Genomic DNA, 15,225 nt, shown 5'->3' on the forward strand with positions numbered 1-15,225 from the left:
GCACTGGGAGCTTGGAGCAAGAGCTGGGGACATCTCACCTCCTGCGGCTACTCTGTCTCGTGCACTTGTTACCTTTACCCCCACTCTGCTCCTTCTGATGGCGGTTACTGAGAGGCAGTCATGAGTACAGGACACCATATGTCTGGGCTCCTGACATCCAGTTTCCCCCTCATGTGCCTCATGTGTTTTTTAAACAAACAAGCAAACAAAAAACTGGATTATGATGCCTTTTTAGGAAATCGGGGAATACGATCAGGATTGGCTTTAGAAGAAATGGAGTGTTTGGAGGGCATCTGAGCAGTGGGTGGCATTTCCTGCCCTAAGAGGTTGGGTTCCCAGGCTGGTGCAGAAACAGTGCAGGTGCACAGCCCTAGAGTGTGGGTGTCCTGAGGAGAATGGGCGGCCTTGCTGGGCCTGGGGACTTCATCCTCCTAAATCCTGGTGGCTGAGTCAGATTCTAGGAGATACACCCTCAGGATTGGACAAGGGCTGCCGCTCACGCTCACGTAGGCACAGGCCCTTGGAGAGCAGCGACAGGGGGTCATCCTGAGCACCTGGCCCACAGGAAGTGGCAGCACAGCCTGCCTCGAGCCCCTGGGATTTTAAGCCACTCTGTTCCACTGCCTCCCAGTATCACTTCTTGCCCGAAGGTCTGCCGAGAGGGCTGGGTGACAGTTCTCTCTGGTTAAATGGTTGAGTCCTGGTTAGGGGCAAATGAGGAAAAGGTGCTTTGGGCCTGGCTCAGCTGGGTGGGCAAGGGAGAGGCCTCTTGGAAGGGCTCCCCATGCAGGAGCCAGCGCCCCACGGTGGCCAGGGCTCAGACAAGCCCCCTAGCTGTCTAGCCATTTGAAGCTCAGGGCCCAGCCCACTTCTTCCAGCTAACTTTCCTTTTAGTTTTTATGACATTATCTGTGAGTGTACCTTAGCCCCAATCAGACTTAAACTCCTGAAGGAGATTGACATCCTAGCCGGGACTTCCACGGGACAGCAATAGGGGATGGCAGGGTCCCCGAGAGGTCCCGGACTAAAAGCCTAAGAGTTTTTCGGGAATGTACAATAATATGAGACCTGACCCAAACTGTTTTTGCCTCTGAAACTCAAAAATGAAGCTGGGAAACTGGCATTAATAAATGTTAAGTTTAGTTTCTACAACTTATAACATTATGTTAACTTCATTAACTATTACATTTAGTGCTCATAAAAATTTCATGACATTTGAAAATAATTTTTAAGTTAGATTTTCTCACTTTGCAAGAATTCCCTACTCTGTGTCTTAATTGCTGAGAAGTCGTAGCCACCCATAGATTAGATAAATGACTGTGGCCAAATAATTTCCAAGGCGGAATTATAAAAGTAAGTCTTTCTTATTTTTACTGAAAAGTATCATCATTGTGGTACTTTTATGTGTGCAGTGCCGTAAGGTGGGTTGGAGACATGCTTCCATAGGAAGGTACGTGGTCGGGAAGAAGAGGCGTGAGACACCCTGGTTTCCTGTTGAGCCGTATTGAACATAAAAAATAATGGTGGGGCCTTGAGCTGATCAGGTTGAGCTGGTGCCAGCAGCCATCCAGCCAGCCATCCATCCATCCTTTTTTCTTTCCTCCCCCATCGCTCTCTCCCTCCCTTCCAACATTTATTGACTATCTGCACATCCCAAGCGTGAGCCTAGGGATATAAAGGTGAAAGCCATGACCGTTGTCCATGAAAAGCTCTTAGTCTACAGCACAGATGGGCAAGTCAGTAAGGGTCTAGGGGGACGAATGTGGTAACAGGTAAACTCAGGGACTCTGGGAGTACAGAGAAGGGGGGGGTACAGCCTAGACTGGGGATGTCAGGCATGGAGGGCTCCAGAATTTTTCTGTAGGAGGGTTGGAGTGGGGAGGGCATGTCTGAAGCTGCTTTTGCAGAGTTTGGCTAAAACTGTGAAATACTGTCCGCATCAAAGAACGAAAGAGGCTAGAGGTGTAGCTAACCCTGGGTCAGGAGAGGGATCTAGGAAGAGATGAGTCTCTGGCTTGGCTTGTCACTGGGGATGAAGCATATGTTAGCCAATGGAATGTGGAGTGAGGAGGGAGAAAATGAATGGGTCGCAGGTGGGGGACGGTAAGGACAAAAGGTATGCTCTTCCTCTACACATACTAGAGTCCTTCCCCCAAACCAGACTGAATCTGCTGGGAGTTATCTGTGTTTTCCTCCCTTTGATTTGCTGGAATCTGCAGCCCACATCTACAAGACCTCATCAGCCGTCAGCCCTTAGCTGGCTTGACCACCCTCTCCAAGTCTGTGAGTCACTCCACCTGGGACTTCTCTCCGGAAGAGAGAAGTTCTCTCCAGAACTTCTGGACAGTGCTCTGAGCCTTCAGGGTCAGGGAGAGCCAGTAGGCCTTGGCTTCTGCCCTCCAAAAGACTTCTTAATGAGGCCGAATTGCTTACGTCCATAATGTAATTTCCACCAGCAAGCCTTCCCGCCAGCCTGCACGGTGGTACAAAAGGAGCCCTATCTGTTATCCCTAGTTGCAGTTTGAAAGCACCTTGTGAGGTTGGAGTGTTTAGGCCCACTTCAGAGGCATGCTAGCTGAGTTCAGAGAGGTAGCATGCCTTGCCAGGAGTGCACAGCCAACAGGGGAGCGGCTGGGCCTGGAAACTGGCACTCATGTCTCAAGTTCACCCAGCTCCTGGTGCCCATGGAGAGTGAGAAGGAATGGGCTCTGGGCCCTGGAGACAGTTGTGGTTTTCCTGGTGGTCCATCAGGGCTGTGGATGGCCTTCCTGACCCAGAGACCTTTTTATGGTCCAGATGAGGCTCTTCCCAGCTAGGACACCAGGGAACCACACTTCAGATTCCAGTACATTCCCTCTACTCCCCACCTTCCCCTGTGCATGTTTGACCCGTCCTCCTAGACCCCAAATCTAACGCTCTGTCTTATAGGAAGCCTGCTACCACCACCTCCCCCGCCACACACACACACCCCCGGGCCTCATCTCTCCCTTGAGCATACCCCAGGGCACTGCCCATGGTCTACCTCGTCAGAGCTGTGGTGACTGAGTGCTCTCATATCCTGGTTGCTCCTCTTGGAATCCTCCACCTACGTGGTCCCTGAACACAGTAGGCGCTCGATGGATATGGGTGGAATTCATTTGAATTGGACACATGCCCCTCCCTACCGTGTCCGACCCAGAGTCAGGGGCTTAGGGCCCAAATATGTGTAATTAAACAGGGCTTCAGCTTGACTTCCATGCCCTCACTCTTTCTTCCAATATTTGCTCTGGCTTCTCGCTGGAAGACGCCGAGACAATGGCCCTTGTTACCCTCTGTTTGAGTTATTTATTTTTTTCACTTTTCCCTCCTTCCCCTCTCAGGGGACTCGCCTCTCGCCCTCATCCCTCATGTTTTCCCTTTCACTTGACTGTCACTCTCATTGTCCTCCCGGGGCCAGGAACGCGGGGTGACAGGCAAGGGGAGCCCAACCGGGCCAGGGAGGCTGGAAATATAGTCATTAATGGGACCCGCGAAGCCCAGATGTCCTCCCTGAATGCGGGTAATTTGTTTTTAATGAAAAACCACGCGGTGACCCTGAACAAATGAATTTTCTTTATAAGGAGTCTATGTGCAACGGCACACATAAAGGACCCAGATCAGGGAGACTTAGATCCAGGGTTGGAAAAAAGAGAGAAAGAAAGAGGGAAGGAGTGGAAAAGAGAGCAAGAGAGATGAAAGAGGGAGGAAGGGAAATTCTAAAATGACAACTGTGTTATCATGTCCTTTTGTCTAAAGAGCAATCCCAGGTCACAAATGCCTTGGGCATTGTCCTGCCAGAGCAGGATGCATGACAGTTGTGGCCATTTTGAGGTCTTGTTCACAACAATGCGAAGAATACGAATCACTATCTGGACGGATCTTTACAATTTACAAGCCTCTTTCGTGCATCATCTCAAAGGATCCGTACCATAGTGTTAGGAGGGCACAGTTCGTAGCCCCATTTCACAGAGATGAAAACTGAGGCTTAGGAAAAGTGGTTTGCATACGGGCACACAGCTAGCACGTGGTCCAGTCCAGATGACAAGGGGACTTTGCAATTTGGTGTTTGACTCTCAGAAACACTGTTAGAAATCGCTTTTAGAGAAGGGTGCACATGAGCAGATCTGGGTAAGGGGAGGTACCATGTCTGTCCCCAGGAGTCTTGGATTGAAGCAAATCCCCACAGCCTCTGGAACTTTCCATCACGGCTTTGTCTATGTGCAGACTTTCTGAGAGTGCTTTGGGTAGGGGATTTCTGGAAACAGAACTCCCCGGGAAGAAGCCAGAGACACTTGGGACAATGGCTGCAAGGGAACAGAACCTGGAGACCAGCTAGGTATCATCTGCCATGACCTAGGATCTTGTGGTGGGGTGTGGAGCAGGTTACTGGGGGCAGCAGCAAAGACAATGACTCAGTGGGGGCCCTGCCCTTGGCTTTGGTGGAATCTGCATGTAGGAAAAGCACTGAAGGCAGTTAGCACAGGTCTAGATCGGGGAGTGTTCCTGTGGTGTGGGCAGGGGTCTGTTCTAGCACGTATCTCACAGAGGACCGTAGTACATTCTGTAGCTACAACTCCCTCTGTCATGAGTGGACAGGGCTGGACTCACCCTTAGAAATCAGCCTGCCAGGGTGCAGACGAGGTCAAGGAAAAGCACTTGCTCAGGGTCACACAGCAAATCAGAGGAAGAGCCAGGCTGGCCCTTGCCGTGGTAGCAGCCTGCCCTGTGGTTCCCACTGGGGAAATACTAATGCCCTCCCCACCTTTCAGCGCTTCCCTGAAGCAATGAAAAGAAAGCATTTCGTCTCTTGACCTCAGGCAGGCCTGGTATTCCTGAGGTGGCCCGGGATGACCTGGCTTCTAGAACAACTCAAAGCAGGACTCTTACCTACTCCCGCCTTGTCGTGTTCTTCCTGAGCCCACCTCTTTCCCCAGCCTGGGACCTGGCCAGCTGCAAGAGCATCTCCTGGGATCCGGACCGTCCCCGTCCCCATTCCTGTCCCCATCAGAGCTTCTGCCTGGGACCTGTAGGCCAGGACCCAGCTCCTCCCGCTCTCTGCTTTTCCTCCGGAGTCAAGCAGCTAGACAAAAAAGAAATGATTGTTTTCTTTTCCTGGGTTCAGTTTCCCTCTGGAAGTTGTGACCCAATTAGAAAATCAGACAAATAGAAAAATCTGGCCATGACCCCAGCTGAGGTTATAAAGTCTCTGCTCGCATTTAGGTCTCTACCTCCGACGCTCTCCTGTGAGTCCTGGCTGGCTCAGGCTTCCTTGGCCACCTGGAGCAGACCTTCCTCAGTGTCATGCTCCTCTGTAATTGATGCTTTATTCCCCACTGACTTCCAAAATGGATTTGAGACAGCTTCTTGACCTTTCAATAGCATCGGCCCAAACCTGAAATCCCTGTTATACAATAGGTGGGTCTTGTGCAGAGGCCCGGGAGCGAGGCTGCTGTTGCACACTCCACCCCCCCCTCCATGAGTGGACTGCTGGACAGGGTCCCACCATCGAGCCCATGCTTTGTGCCCAGCTCTGCACCTGGAGTTGCCCATGCTTCGCTGCTGGAGCAGGGAACTCACTTTCTTGGAAACAGTTTCTGTCTGGATAGGTTCCAGAGCATGCTTCCAAAAACATACTTTTAATCAAAAAGAAGATCACCAGAAAAACTGGGACAAATTGTGATTTTTTTTTTTTGACAGTGGACGATTATAAATGCCAAGAGGAGTTGCCAGTTGGCAAATAAACTCCTCCGGTGAGGTCTTTGATTAATTACACCACCAGCGAGCTGAGTGGGTGGGGTCTCTTAATGGTCCTCAACTGTGGGATAAGTTCTGATCTTCCTTTTCTCCCTCCTTTTCCTCCTTCCTTCCTGCCTTCCTTTCTTCATCAGACAATCCCTCAGCTCTTCCTGGGTGCTGAGCCCAGTTCACAGAGTGGGCACAGAAATAATTGAATTTCTCAAGTCCTTGGAGCATTTGTGGGGCACATCACCCATGTTACCTACTCAGAATGGAAAGAAACCAGCTTGATTGTGGCAGTTTGTGGGATCACTAGGCCCAGAGACCAAGCAGGGACCCTGGGGAGGGGGGAAGGGGGGATAGGAAGGTGAGGTTTGGGGGATGCAGGAGCCGAGGGCTCGCCTGCTGACAGGAAGGGATGCTCTGGCCTGTGGCCAGCTGACCCTGGGCCTCCCCAGGAGGGCTCCGAGGGAAGCCTGGTCCCTGGAAATCTTCACCCTGAAGTGGGTGCCAGACCCGTGTGTACAAACAGGGGACTCAGTATTTAGGAGTGGGGAGGAGCAGGGAGCTGCCCTGAATGGCTGCCCGCTTTGGAAATTTCTATGCATTTGTAATAACAAAATTACCATAATTTGCTCGTTAACGCAGCTAGATCAGTCAAGCATTGTTCCATCGCGGGCAGGGAGGCCATGGCGCCTCTCTCTGCACACTCTACACACCCCAGCCAGCCTGCCAGCCCGTTACAGTGCTGGAAATTAGCATGCAAATGGTCCTAATTCGGTGGGCGAGCTGTCAGGCAGCGCCTCTCCGGCCTCGTCTCCGTGAAGGCCCTGACAGCCTGGCTCCAGCGCCGGCCCACCCTCCTCGCTCCAGCCGGGAGGGGCTCTGAGGGGCACCTCGAGACTGACAGCTTGGCGGCCTCCCTCCCTCCGTCAGCGCCATCAGGCCTGGCGGCGGGCTCCCCAGGGAGCAGGCAGGGTCTGCCACCGTGCCTGCCGGCCGAAGGAGGCAAGTAGGCAGGTGGGCTGGTGGGGGAGGCTGGCCAACGCTCAGGTCCACCAGCCTGGGCTTGACTGGGGCAATGGGAGAGAGGGAGGGTGGAGCTGTGGCCCCCTGACTCAGGGCCCCGTTGGGACGCAGGGACCCTCCCTGCTGGCAGGTTCTGAGAGTGGGGACTCTGGGCCCCTTCCCCCACGTGCACATCCACAAGGAGCCAATTCAAATCCTGCCTTGCTCTCCCTTCTTTGTCTTCCCGGTCTGACTTAACGTAGGACTGCCCTTCCCCCACACCTGGAACAGCTCTGTGCAAATTCTGCATGGACTTCCTTCAGCCATATTGGAGAACTGGGGGGGAGGGTGGCTAAGACAGTGTGTGCTTTGGGCAGGGTGTCCTAGACTGGACTCCACACCCTTGGGCCTCAGTCCTGCCTCCAGGTTTACCAGCCTTTGGGGCAAGTCACCTTCTCCTCTCTGGACCTCAGTCTCTGCATCTTTATAGTGGGGACATCTTTATGGTGTTCCTCTCAGGGCTGTCGTGAGGGTAAGAGAGAGGGAGAAGGCCCTGCTGTCTAGTAGTTAGTAGCTGACGTGTAGTGAGAACCTCCGTGTGCTGGTCACTTCCCAGCCTGCTTGCCCTTCACAAGAACCCCACGGGGCGGGTGTTGATCTTACCCTCTTTCACAGAGGAGGAGGCTGAGGCCTCCGCTCATACAGAGGAACCTGCCCAAGAGGCAGGGCCAGGACAGTCCAGTCTTGCTTGCTCCAGAGCCCTTTTAACAGGAGAAAGCGCAGGGCATTGAGAGCCGGGTCTACTTCTGAGAAAAGCACCAGGACACCACCTTGCAGGTGAATCACGCTCTTACGGGGTTTGGCACATCCTCAATACTAAATAAACGTGTGAAGGAAGAGAACCAGGTGGGCCCGGGTGTGACTGTCTTTGGGATCCCCACTATCCATTCTTATGTTCCCCTCCTGATCTGTGACAGCAGAATGAAGAAGCTACTGCAGGAGAAAGAGGGGGAGCCACAAGGCTTATGTTGAAGTTCCCTCATGCTGTTTCTCAAGAGCTTGCTCCTTCCTCGCCATCAGCCAGATGCAGCCCCATGCCAAATGGCAGGGTTTGGTGAGTGGACAGCGGGATGGATTTCAGTCCATCAGCTGGTAGCTCTTATGCAGTGAACAACCTACTCATCCTTACATGGCTGCCTGCCCCTTTGTCTGTTTTAAGGGAATCTCACTGGGCCTTTTGAGCTTTCAGGTAAACAAACACAGAGGTAAGAGAGATGCTGAGAAATCCAAAACCCCAGCTGGCTCCTGGCTGTCTGGGGGGCAGAAGCAGGCTCATGAGCTTGAGTCCCTGCCGCATCCCAGCACCACCCACTGCTCAGCACAGAGCCTGGGACAGAGCAGACGCTCAGTAAAGGTTTAGAAGCCACATTTAATAACACGCGGACTAAGAAAAAAAAAATGCAAATATGTGCCAGGATGAACTAAAATATGCAAATATGTGCCAGGTCATCCAACCTGTGTACCTCAGACCAAACACCTTCAGCCAGCTGTGACTTTCATTTCCATGTGGATTTTTCTTTCCATCCAGTCTTTGGTTTGTTTATTGGGGGCCCATGGCATGAGCCTGATGGAACTTTAGGGCTGTATGTACCAATCTCTCAATAGCTGCTATTGGGCTCTTGAAGAGAACAAGTCCTTCCAACCACAGGGTCTCAGGCACTATGAGGACAGTTCAGGGGCACACTCACTCCCACCCCAGAGGCCGTCCTGGAGACATCCTAAGTTCCCTGAATGAGAACGGATGGATGCCTGCAAACTGCATTTCTGCTCTAGGAAGAATTGCCCAGGCTCCCCCTAGTGGAGAATTGGGGTGCGATGCTCTGCTGCGTTCCTGGTATGTGGCAGGACCCGGCAGGAATGCTTCCTGCCGCCACAGCCTTTCTCAGTTTACCCACGGCTGGTACGTGCATACTCTCCTGGAATCCTTGTCACCACCCCTTGGTTGTGGGTACCCTTGGTTATCGCTTTTGTTAGAGACTGAGTGGAAGGGGCTGGCCCGAGGTCATACAGAGCCAGGTACTTTTCCTTCCACCAACAACCCACATCTGGCCTCATTCCCCGAGTGTCCTTGGCTTTGGCCAGCTGACCATCTGCTTGCGTGACCACACAGCCTGGCCCTTCTTGGCCTCGTGGCACTTCTTCCCCAAGTGGCCAGAAGGGACCACTCTGTGGATAGGGCAGTCTTTCAGTACCTTTGCAGTAGCCTCCTTACTGGCCTCCCCGCCGCCAATGTTGCCCCTTTAGTCCATTCCCAACATGGCAGCCAGAGTAAGCCATTACAGTCTGAGTCAGGACATGTCCCTGTTTTGCTCACTTAGAGTAGAAGCCAAAATCCTTATATCATCTCTCCCTCCCCACTTCCCTCCTTCACCTCATCTTCTACCTCCTCCCCTTCACTTCTCCTCTCCCGCCATGCAGACCTCCTCACTGCTCTTCCAACACACTGCCTGCGCTCCTGCCTCAGGGCCTTTGCACTTGCTCTTCCCTCTGATATCCACATAGCTAATTCTCACTTCCTTCAGCTTGTTATTCAAAAGTCACCTTTCTGGTGAAGCCGTCCTTACCCGGTCTATCTAAAATTTTACCACTTTATGTTTTCCCCATAACACATGCTATATGCTGTAGTTTTACTTATTTGTTTTGTTTATTGTCTCTTTGTAGTACTAGAATATGAGCTCTGTGAGGGCAGGGTCTTTTATCTGTGTTGTTCATGGCTGTATCCTCGGTGTCTGGAACAGTGCCAGGTATTTAGTACGTACTCAGTCAATAGCTGAGGAATAAGTCAGTGGATAAGTGGACGAGCTGCTGTGTGCCTTGCGTCAAGGTCAACACAGACGGGATGTCCCAGCACATCTGTGGTGCTCCCCCACCTAGCCCTGCATTTGCTCCCTTAGGAGGCTTCTCGACTCTTCCTTCCTTAGCCCCCAAAGATCTCTCCCCTCTTCTCCTGCCCCTAGCTTGTTCCCCCCAGAAGACGCCTCTCAGCCAGGTCTGTGGGCTGGTCACAGAGGACACAGATGAACATGTCAGTTGAATTTAAGAAAGAAGAGATCTCCATCAGCACAGCCAACTTCAGGGCTGATCCATTCAGTACACTCCTGGGGAAACTGAGGCCTGAACTGAGTTTGGGGTAGAGAAGAGACTCCCTCCTGGTCCTTAGAGTTGTGAGACTGGCCTGAGGGGCAGTCCTGACTCAGCTCCCCCCGCAGAACCTGTGCCTTATCAGCTCACTGAGTAGTGGTGATGGCTGCCCAATGACCTGCTTGGAGTTCAGCCACACCAGCCAAGCCCTTCGTAGTGTAATTAGAGGTTGGCCTCCTTAGGACCTGGGGACTAGACACCTGTGTGCCCCTGGGGCCATTGGGCGACTCCTTCATGTGGGGCAGTGCTTCTCAAACTTGACTGCACAAGGCCAGCTGGGGATCATCTCCCAGAGTAGATTCTGGTCCAGTAAGCCCAGAGTAGGGCCCAGGATGCTGCATTTGAACAAGCTCCCCAGTGATGCTGACGTGGCTACATTCAAGTCGCTATCCACTGGTGCTCCTGCTCACTGCACGTTGCAGTCACCTCTGAAGTTTGGGTAAATCGTGATATCTGGCCCCACCGCGGAGAGGCCGATTCAACTGGGATGAGGTATGTCCTGGTCACCTGGGGTTTTCAAAACTCCCCAGATGATTCTAACAGGCAGCAAGGTTCGGGAACCACTGGCCTGGGTCACTGCACATCATCCCTGCACCCGGGGCAGCTCCGCTCTGGGGAAGCAATACAACCGAAAGACAAAGGTGGGGGGTTGACACAACGAGGAGGAGTGAGGAGCTGGGAGGCTGCATCCCGCTCCTGGGCACAGGAGAGGGCACCCAAGGATGCAATGGGGGGCATGGATACCAAAGGATGGGGCTGCTGTGTCTGGATGCCAGCAGTGAGGGAGGGATAGAGAGAGCCTGGGAAGCCCTCCCAGGCAGAGAAGCCACCAGGAGAGGTGAAGCAGCTGAATGGCCCCTCAGAGCCCTGGTCTCTGGCTTCAATCCTAACCCTGCCTCTGACAGCAAAATAACTCCCTTCCCCCTCTTCAGCCTAGCCTGCCTCTCTGCGTCTCTACCTGTACCCCTGCACTGGTCCCCAACCACCCAGGACCCATGTAATTTATGTGTATGTTTCCCCCTCCTGCAGACTGTGGGCTCTTGGTGGGCAGGGACCGTGTCTGATTCATCTCTGCCTCCCCAGGCCCCAGGCCCTGCGTGCTGGGGGTAGGAAAGGTGTGTGGAATGGAGTGTATTCCTCCGGGCGCAGTGGTGCTCAGGGCCTCTGTGCTACTGAGTTCCCAGGGCACAGCAAAGCCTGCGCGTCGTGGTAGTAATTGTGAAGGTAAATCTTGTCTGGTCTCCTCGCAAACACTTGGTGAGGCTTTCCATAAATATGTCAGCAGCAGCATTAAAATTTGATGGCAGGCGGCTCAGGTCGGGACTAGCACTGTGACTTCCCAGCAAGGTATGACACCATCACCTCCCTCTCATTAGTCAGCGGCAGGATGCGTGGACCTCTGCATGGAGCTGGGCCCAGCCAGGGGGAGGTGATTTCTTCCGGGGAGGACCCCTGGCTGCTCTGAGGGACAGGCCAAGGTCTAGACCACAGAAGAGTAAGTCAGCTTTGGGCTGACGTTGGGCTGAGAGGTAGAGTCCCTGAAGGCCCTGGGAATGTTCCCAGAGGCTAGATGGCCTCTGAGCTGGAGGAGGCTTGAGCCATTTTTTGAGTCTGGGAGCCAATAATAAGGGCTGGGGACTCGTTTCAGCTTTATAGACTGCCTGGTGGAAATTGTCCATTTGCCCCCAAAAAGGCCTCGTAGAACACTTTAAAAGGGCACAGCATTAAACTCATCATTTGAGCAAACAAAGGAGTCTGGGAAGAAAAAGTATTTAGATTGGAACCCAGCCTTGTCTACTTCCCACCCCGCCATTGTCCATTTGGGGAAACTGAGGCTAGGTGAACCTGAAAGAGCCATGTTCAGGGTCACACTGTGGTAGAGACAGAATGAGATCAGGGGCCTAACTCCTAGATTAAGACTTTCTCTGCAATCAAGTATTTGGGGCACTTGTTGAAATATGAGGAATCTACCTAGAAATACAATTTTTATTAAGAAAATAAGCGTGAGTGCATCCATTTTTTCAACAATCACACAGAGCATGTGCTGTGTGCCGAAGACTGAGTTAAACATTAAATAGCCCCTCACATCTGTAGAATGCTTTTGATTCCCACAGGACTTTGACATGCACCAGTATTATTTAGTGTTGTAATACCATGTAGCAAATGAGGAAGTCAGGTTCAGGAGGTAAAGTGACCTCTCCAAGCCACTCAGCTAAGTGGCCGAGGGGCTTTGACAGGGACTGGCCGGCTGCAAGCCCACGGTCTTCCCATCCCCTCTGCTATCAACACGGTGTGGCAGCCATTGCTGCTGTCAGGGCCTGTGCAGAACATCAGGCCCGCCGTTTACAATTAATTACAAAAAAATAAAAGGGGCTCAGTCAGTTGAGCATCTAACTTCGGCTCAGGTCATGATCTCACAGTCCGTGAGTTCAAGCCCCGTGTTGGACTCTGTGCTGACAGCACAGAGCCTGGAGCCTGCTTCCGATTCTGTGTCTCCTTCTCTCTCCACCCCTCTCCCGCTTGTGCTCTGTCTCTCTCTGTCTCTCAAAAATAAATAAACGTAAAAAAAAAAATTAAAAAAAAAAACAACAAAAATCGCGATGTGTTTCCAAGCAGTTAAAGAGTTTCTGGATTTTTTTTTTTAAGTTTATTTATTTATTTTGAGAGAGAGAGCGAGCAAGTGCATGAGCCTGGGAGAGGCAGAGAGAGAGGAAGAGAGAGAGAGAGAGAGAGAGAGAGAGAGAGAATCCCAAGCAGGCTGTCATGGTCGGTGTGGAGCCTGATGCAGGGCTTGAACGCATGAATCATGAGATCACAACCTGAGCTGAAGTTGGACTAACCACCTGAGGCACCCAGGCGCCCCAAAAGTGTCTGGGGTTTATTGGGCAGTGTGCTACATTAGCAGTTGCCTCGTTGGGCCTCTGTGGCTTGTCCCATGCCAGGACACGCTGCGTCCTGCTAAACTGGCCTCCTGTTTGGGAGACTGACCTCACCCCCAGGTTCCCTTCCCTGGTGATGCGGGCCTCACACTTTGACTCTTTTGAATGCAGCCAGGGCTGGCAGGAGGCACATAGAGACAGGTTTTGGTAACCTACTAAACGATGAAGCATGAATGTTCACTGAGGCCCACTTCTCAGCCACTTCCTACAGGAAGCCCTCCTGAATACCCCAGCTAGAATAAATTTTAACTTCCTCTCCGATTTTAAACTCACGTTGCCCTTTTCTTGTACCCAAATTTCTAGTTCAGGGTCTAAGAACCCCTTAGATGCAAGGAGTTCCTGAGAACTGGAGTATGAGACCCTCCCGGGGGCTAAGCACAGAGCTCTGAATAGAGTAGGGCCACTGTCAGTGCTGAATTGAATAGATTTACCAAAATCATAATGACTTTTTTAGACATCCATCACAGATATGTGAACTGGATTTGGGGTGGGGGGTGGATACGATTCAGTGTTAACGCCAGCTGAATTCTGCAGAATCTGGAGCCTCGAAGTTTAGGTCATGGAATAGGGGCTTCCGGCAAGGTCACTCGAAGAAAACCTTCAGGTTTCCAGACTGAGCATCTTCCGATGGCCAAGGGAGTGGTAAGGAAAAAACCTTCCTAGTTATCCAGCCCAGCTGCAGCCCCAAGGAATGCAGTTTGCTCTTGCTCTTTTCTGAGCTCTTAACTACCAGTGGGTTTTGCTCTTGCCTTTTAAAAACACCAAAGCAAAATGATAGCAAGAACCACACTTCTCTTAGACCCTCCTGCAGGGAGCCAAACTCGGTGCCATTGTTGTATGTCAGAGAGGCCTGGCCAGGCCTGGCCCAGCCCCTCAGGAGAGCACCCATCCGGGGCTCCTTTCCCCCATGGGACCTGCACCCTGGCCCCTGCAACAAATGTAGCCCACTTCCCTTTCCTTGTGTGTTTTGCTGCCTTCCTCTGTCTGTCTCATGCTTCTACCAAAGATCAAGAACCAGAGTTTTACTACTGCTTTTCTAGTATGATTCCATGACCCTGTTAGGTCTGACACCCATAGGAGCTGGCCTAAGGAAGGAGCGGTGCATTTATGCTGTGGGTGGGGCCCTGTGCTGGGGGCAGGGAAGGTTGCCAGGATCTGCTAGTCCTGGTGATCACTTGGTGATAGTCTTGGTTCACGCCCTCGAGGAGGAGCTGGACTTACCAACAGACGAATGGAGACAGGGTCACAACTACCCTAAGTCTGGGCAGGAAGTGCTCTGGACCATGGGGCTGAGGATTCAGAGGAAACTGGGGGAATGCTCTCAGCTGGCACGATCACTCCAGAAAGGCTTCCTGGAGAAAGCAGTATTTGAGCTGGGTCTTGACAAGTTGGGAGATTAGACACGAAGAGGAAGAGGAAGGTGGTATTTCAGATGAAAGGCACAGCATGAGTGGATGGCGATGGGCCCCGTGGAGCATCAGGGGACTGGCAATTGGTCTTTGGGGCAAGCGGGGAATGGGAGGTGTGGCTCAGAAGCTCACTGGGACCAGACCCTACAGGGTCTTGAATGGCACCATGGAGCTTCTGGTCATCGTCTTGCGGCTTTGTCATCACAACTGTGCTGCCTGTGGGCACTCCCGGGTGAGGCGCCCCAGAGACTGGGAACTCCCTTGCCTCCCCCCCCCCCCCGCCACGCACACAAATCAGGTGTTGTGCCCTAGAGAGGCTGCAAGAGCAGTTTGCACACTGCACATTGTCTTGCCCGTTGTTTGCTTACATGAGGGCATGGAGACGGAATTCTGGAATAATACCACAGCGGGTGAGCAGATTAAAATTGACCCAGAACTGCTCCAAACGTGCCATAGCATAGCCAAGTGTCTCAAATTGAAATGTCTACAGGGGCCCAGACAGGTTACAGGAAGATGGGAAGTCAGCCTTGGGGGACAAGACAATGGTTGTAAATTGCTTGTGACTGATGACACATTTGCCCCTTTCAAACACTGGACTGACCATCAGGATATTTTGACTGGCCCCACGTGGCCAGAAGGCCCCAGTTCCTGCCTCTGACGACGGCCAGCTGGTGGGGTCTGCTGTGCACCCTGTAGCCCACGGTGGAGGTGCTGTAATGCGACAGTGGGGTTGTTTCCCTTGAGTTCCCCGAAGGGCCCTTGCATTCAGGTTCTTGCGGTAGACAGCAGGAGTCAAGCTAACGGCACAACAGAGGACCAAGCTGAGGTTCAGAATGGTCACTCAGCTGCCTCAAGGCCAGTCAGTGGCAGAGAGCCAGGGCTCGGCCCTGGTCTCCAGCCCAGTCTCTGTCTGA

General features: G+C 52.5%; 1 protein-coding gene across 2 annotated transcripts in view; it reads left to right on the forward strand.

Moving 5' to 3' along the window:
• The window catches only part of PAX5 (paired box 5), a 193,838-nt gene that overhangs the window by 157,117 nt on the left and 21,496 nt on the right, over positions 1–15,225 (forward strand). The gene's annotated exons all lie outside the window — the stretch shown is intronic.

This window comes from Acinonyx jubatus, chromosome D4 (assembly GCF_027475565.1).
Source record: "Acinonyx jubatus isolate Ajub_Pintada_27869175 chromosome D4, VMU_Ajub_asm_v1.0, whole genome shotgun sequence".
NCBI lineage: Eukaryota > Metazoa > Chordata > Mammalia > Carnivora > Felidae > Acinonyx > Acinonyx jubatus.